Genomic DNA, 6,738 nt, shown 5'->3' with positions numbered 1-6,738 from the left:
TGAACACCCTGCAACACAGATGACCTCAGGCCATATGTAATGACAGAGGCATGAGGGGCAGCATTTATAAGAGATATCGACTTATAAATGTGTTTCCAAGGTTACATTTTGAGAGAACGCCCAGCAGGTAAGGTCACTCAATCCTGTCAAAAGCGTTCTTTGCACCAAGGGTAATGAACAGAGATCTGGCCTCTGACATTGAACCATACTGTATGAGATTCAAAAGTCTCCTTACATTATTTGTGCAAGTTGCAACCCACGCAAACCCAGTTTGGTCCACCAAACTTAAACTTGTGGGGACACCATCAAAGCCTTCTAGCCAGTATTTTAGCCAGTCATTTTTGGTCTACTTCCAATGAGGCAATTGGCCTGTAGGAGGTGCATTCATCTGTAAGATTTTGCTTCTTTAAAATTAAAGAAAAGTTCGCTTCCATCATAGTGTCCGGGAGAGCCCCAGAATCAAAAGAAAGAAGAAATTATGCATCAAAGCCTCAGCATTGTGATCTGATTCAGAATTCAGAAAGCAAGTTTCAAAGTTGTTAATATATTTGATGTTATAGACTCTTGTACCAGAACTGTTCCATATAACTGGAATAACCTAGGAGCCAGGTTGACCTTATATTGAATAGGCTAAATACTTGATTCACACGTTATGCTTACTGAACAGCATGGATTTCAGAGCCTCTTTAGATAGAAGAGTGTCCAGAGCTGCAGTGGTAGCATCAGTTTGTTTGTTTAGTTGGTCTTCAAGACGCTGGTGTTCAGCCCTGCTTTTTTTTAAAGATTCACTGAAAATGGGAAGTGCCATTGCCCCCTAGTGCTTTGAACCCTGACGGACATGACCTAAAACACTGGTGAGCGATCACTAATAATGATATTGCCAGTGGAGCAAGAACGTACCCTCTTGAGGGCATATTTAGAGGTAAGGAAATAGTCATTTGAGGAGGATGATTTATGCACTTTTGAGTAAAATATATACTGCAGAGTCATAGTGAAACAGAGAATATTATAATATTATTTCACCAAACCCCTCCCCTCCAAAATTTTGTGTTCTTCCTTCAGAATGATAACTGACATGCATTATTCCTAGAATATATTTAGTGTGATAGCCATACAGAAATCAAGCAGTCCCTCCTAATTCACTTGTTTGACACACATTTTCATCAATAAATCATTATACTATTCATAACATTGATGCCTCCCTTTTTATACATTGCTTACATGTAATGCCTAAAAGATCTGCTTCAAACAATGACTCCTTCATGAGACTGAACAGAACAGCTGGCAGGGAGGTAAGTGAGAAGTGTAGTGATGATTAGAAACTAGCTGTAGAAGATACGGAGATGGATAAAATAAGAGAAATTGTTCAGGTATTTAATAAAAACTGTGCGTCTGGATACATGAGCATCTTTGCTGACACCTGGAACTGGGGTGCAATGGTGCACTCCCTATGCAAGGTACAGAGAGGAATAAACATGCATGGTAGGAGGGCGAGGGGTGAAAAAATAAGAGGATGTCAGTACAGTAAACAGAGGAGTGCTAAAAGGTGCCATAGACAATTGAGCAGTGAGGCTGAGAAGATGAGGAGAGGAGACAGACGAGGGTGGAACAGGAGAGTGCAGATACAACGAGGAGAGACTGAAAATAGAAAGAGACTCTGCAGTCAGAGTCTAAAGAGACAGACAGAAAGAGCTAATGGAATCAAATCAGTATGTTTTACGAAAATGTATTTTTTATCAATTTCATGTGGCTTTAGGGCTTAGATCTATATGTCTTTATTGTATACACTGATATAATTATGTACTGGTAGGAGGGAACATGAGTGAGAGTACACTGGTACATACATACTTCACTGGTCACATGAACTAAAACTACAGCGACAACTGTCACTAATGTAATCAGTTGTGATTTTATGAAATCGTCTGTTCATGTTTCATGCTGAGAATGAATTAAGTGTTTTTCAAGAATTTCTGAATCAACGGAATATTTCACCATTTGCACACTGTCACTCTCTGTGGGTCGAAATGAGAAGATCGGTTTAACCAGCACATAATTTGTCATTTGGTTCCGTATTTTCTGACAGAATAGATGTCTGTGTGCTTTCCACAAGCTTGTGCAGCTTCTGTAGCCCAATGGAAAACAACTCAGTTTAAGGTACCAGAGGTGCTCCTTCATGTTTCGCAGTGGAGGGTGAGGTGAGGAATGTTCAGTTGGTTTCATTGCTAGATGCCATTAAATCCTACACACTGAACCTTTAGCCACCATGAAAAATTAAAACGAATTGGCTACTGTTCCCTTTTGACTCAGTGCTTGGTTCAGCAGGTTTGTTCTTGTCAACAACTTATTCTTTGGCTCAGCAGAAGTGTACTAGGTTAGCTTACTGAACTAGAGTCTGTCACACTCGTCCTTCAGCTAAGTAGGTGCATACAGAATGGCAAAGTGTCTCTACAATTTGGAAATTAAAGCTCTCATGCACATCTGCATTAGTTTAACTCATTATACATTAAAGAGTAAGTAAAAAGAACAATATCAGCAAACCTAACACAATTTACTAAGAGAGAAATAACTAGTCTGCCTCTCTTCAGAGTTTAAAAGCACTGACAACCCCTAAACTGTGATTAGGTACATCACAAACGGGTCATTCCATGCTAATTTACCTGTGGCCTCCCAGTTTATGTCATGGATTTTTTGGGGAAAAAAATCTGTTGAAAATTCTATTAAATCCATGACACCTTGTAAAATTCTACAACTGCACTCCAAATACTTTTTAAGTTAAATTTCGGCTGAGCTACATTTCTGTGATTTTTTTGTATGTGCATTCTGAACCTCACCAATTTCACATGTTCCCTGGATTGGGATGGAATTTGTCCTAAATATCCAAGAAACAATAGGGGAATGTGGCAATATTCATTAGGAACTCTTTTTAAATGTATTCAAATATTCCCAATCAGTCTGATTCAGAGTCTTTGACTCATTCTCACGGTAACATCTCTTCAAACTCTATATATTTCAATGCTTCATTCTCATCCAACTATTACAAAGCTTCATTCCTTTCAGACGAGACTTTAAAGCTAATTAAAGCTACAAATTCAGTTTGGCCTTAGTTTTTCAACTAATTCTACATTATTTCACAGTTTTTTAGATATCATGGACATTATTCAAAGTTTTCACAGCAAGCAATCCGCATTTGGCTTCAGCTGGTCAACAGGGAGCATTCACAACCGCAAGTTCTTCAGAACTTGCCTTCTCTAGTTTAAATAGTTGTTGCTGAATGGTTACAGTAATCAAATTAATAACAGTAAGTATTTTTTTTACCAGAATGAAGAAGCCGTCAGTTTCAAAAATGTGTACCTCCACCAGTTTTCATTTTCTTGGAACCAAATGTTGGATCTATGTGGTATTAATGTAGTTATGTGTAGTATTAATGTCATTCTATCACATCTAGTTATTTGGTCCAGAATAAAAAATGTGCCACAGATCTAATTAAATATGGCTTTGGATTATTTTAATTTCCTTGATACTTTAGTTTGTGAAAGTGTTGATATCCATTGTACATATGTAAAAAATTAAAAGCTGTTACATTATTAGCTAATTTGTCAGTTTCTTGGAGAGCAGATGAAATAAATGAAAGGTTAATTATTGAGCTTCAGATGTTTGTAGGTGTACTATGCTGTAACTGTACCATCCAGCAGTGCGGATAGCTTGGTTTTATTTGCTCAACTGTCATTTCTAATACAAACAGCAAGGTTGTGAATTATACAGGGTAACAGAGAATGTTACTGTTGGATTAGAGTATCTTACCAAATTCATTTGATCATTATTGTTTGTATTAGCAGGTTTGGGGCAGAAATACAAAGCCCTGACTAAACGAAGCCAAAACAATCTAGTCTATGGTTACATTCATTAAGAGGTAAGAGAGAAGATATATTTGGGTGACCTGATCCTTTACTTTGAAATGTGCCGCGAGCTCTCTGTAGTTTTTCACATTGATCAACAGTATGAAGCTTCTCTGATGGTCCAGCTGTCATCATCATCCTGCTGGCAGGGTAATAACCAGATATTCTCACGATGCAGCAGTGCACTATTTGTCAAACTGTGGCTACACATGTATTATTGCAATGCATTGCTGTAATTGTGATGCATTGTCATGTTGTCAGGCATTCTTTTATTTTTTCAACTCATTGTGTGTTGAAAAAGTTGCTTATTTCCCCCTGAAACGTCTGATCAAATGCTGCAGAACATTTCTTACAAAACGCTTTCCTCCATAAATCACTATATCACAGACTGCAGTGTGGGGATGCTCTCCCTTATATGTTGCATACTTGTGCAAGCACCTCCAACAAACCTTATGTGTGTGTCCTGCTCTGCATCGTACATTCATGATTCCTAGGGAAAATTACAAGCAGGCATCCTTCAGCCATCCCTCTGCGTGGTCTTGGTCTCGTTCAGAGGGAGCTCCACTACTACTTCATCCTGCATTAAAATAAATATGCTGTAGCTCTCTGCAGGCTGTAGAAGCACAGTTCCACCTAAGAGAGAGAAACAGTAACAAAGTGCTAATCACAAAGGGCAGAAAACTAGTGCTGCACTGGCCTCTACAGGTTCAACACAGGTTATTGCACTCTCTTGGCAAGCATTTGAACCTATGATTAAACCTGTAGAGGCCACTGCAATGCTGGCTGCCTGCAATTGTAACTGTGTAACTGGGTTTGCTCAAATTCTGTTTTCTTCAATATCCTGTCATCCTTTATTCATTCCAGGTTTTCAGCTACCATAACAATTACATGATCACCAATACTGTGAATGATCAGAAATTGTACTGTTCATCAGTTATTATTCCAACATTTTTACTGACAATTGAATCATGAATATTCAGACTGGCACTCAGTTTGAGGAAGGAGAACTATTCCAGGCACATGAAACTGCTGTGATGTCATAAGAAACTTGTTGTCTTTGTTCACGCATCATGCCCCACCATGACTGTCATGCTGCTGCCATATATATTTCGCAGAAGAAACATTAGCAGGGTGTCTGTGATGTCACAGACAGGTAAGGTTGACCCCAACCATCTGTCATCTTTAACCAGAAAGCCAGAGTTCAGTCATAGAGGGCGCTCTGAGACCAGCACTGCTGATGATGACAAGTCTGATATTCCAACACATCCTCATATTTAAATGACCGAATAGGTCGATGGCCAGTGGCTCCCAAAACCACATATAATACTGTTTCGAGAAAAACATAACCTTTACAGTGTACCAGCGACAGGTGTACTGGAACTCCGTCATACAGTTGCAGTCTGGGTTGGCTAGGTTTAGATACTACAACTAGTTGGTTAGATTTAGACACTGAAAGGACTTTGTAGGGTTTAGGTACTAAAACTACTTGGTTAGGCTGAGACACTAAAACTACTTAGTCGAGTTTAGACACTAAAACTATGTGGTTAGCTTTAGGCACTAAAACTACTCTGTTAGGTTAGGTTTAGGTTCTACAACTATGTGGGAGGAAAACATTGTGGTTAGACTTAAAATCACTATGTTACAAACGTAACTTCAGTTTCAGATTATATGTGATATAACTTGACTACCTCCCTAAGCGGACTTGACAGTATTTATACTACTTTGCCTTCCGTCTTTGCTGCTGTCATAACTGCTAGGACCTAACAAGAAAACTGCATATATGAGCCATAATAAGCTGCTTTCACAAACGGCCTATATAGTTGTTTGTGTAAGGAGGACGGGTTAGACATGTCTGTCAGTGTGCCGAATACCTCTAAAACATACTTCAATTTAAAAGCTGCATTCATTTTTGGCCACATGTGAGCAACATTGACACAACATTATGGTCACACTTCTTTTCTTGCCAAGGCACTCCCTGCACCGCTTCTGATTGGCTGTACTCTGTCTCTGATTGGCCTACCCTGAAATTTCTTACCCTTACGAATCTCACTGCTCATGTTTTAATCTGACCAACCCAACCAATGAAGACAACCAATCAGAGGCAGAGTATGGCAAGAAAAAACATTGGGCTCCATTGAAAGACAACAACTGGACACTAGCGTATAAAGATATATCAGAAAATCAAGACAACAGTTAGACATTGATCGACACACCGAGCAGATCCCACTTGCATTCTGCATGAAATTTGGGAGAAAAATCAAGTTATAAGTCAAAACTAATATTCAAGTATTTCAATATTTCATATTTCAAGTAAGTCACTGTCTCTTTGTGCCTCTGGTGTGTGCGACCTGCTGGTTTACTATGTTGCTCAATCACATACCTGCTTCACAACTGTCACATGGGAGCAGCTTGTGTATCTTCTAACTTGTCCCTGTTACTTAAGATGTGCTCTGTTTTGGAGCAGTGGTTCACAGTAAACAGTCAGCAGCATTTTAATGAAAAGTTGGTCCACCTTAAGGACCGGACAAAATGTTCTCCTGTGTAACACTGCCTGTCTGAATATTGTTCGTGTGGAAAAAGAAGATGTTCTGTGGCATTCATGATAATTTTTTTTTTTTTTTTTTTAAAGTTAATCATTACAAATGTATCTGAAATGTTTACACACACACACACGCACACACACACAGCAGACACTGAGCAACATCATCATTCATTTGGAGCGATGTTTCTGGTCACCTTAAATATCAGTCTGATATTCATGCTGTTAGACTAGCTAAATGTACCAACTGTGTTGCTGAAGAATCTGCAGCTGGCTGATCAAATGCCACCATGACATATAGGA

The sequence above is a fragment of the Acanthopagrus latus genome, chromosome 12 (genome assembly GCF_904848185.1).
Source record: "Acanthopagrus latus isolate v.2019 chromosome 12, fAcaLat1.1, whole genome shotgun sequence".
Classification (NCBI taxonomy): Eukaryota; Metazoa; Chordata; class Actinopteri; order Spariformes; family Sparidae; genus Acanthopagrus; species Acanthopagrus latus.
This window is presented reverse-complemented; position numbering follows the sequence as displayed.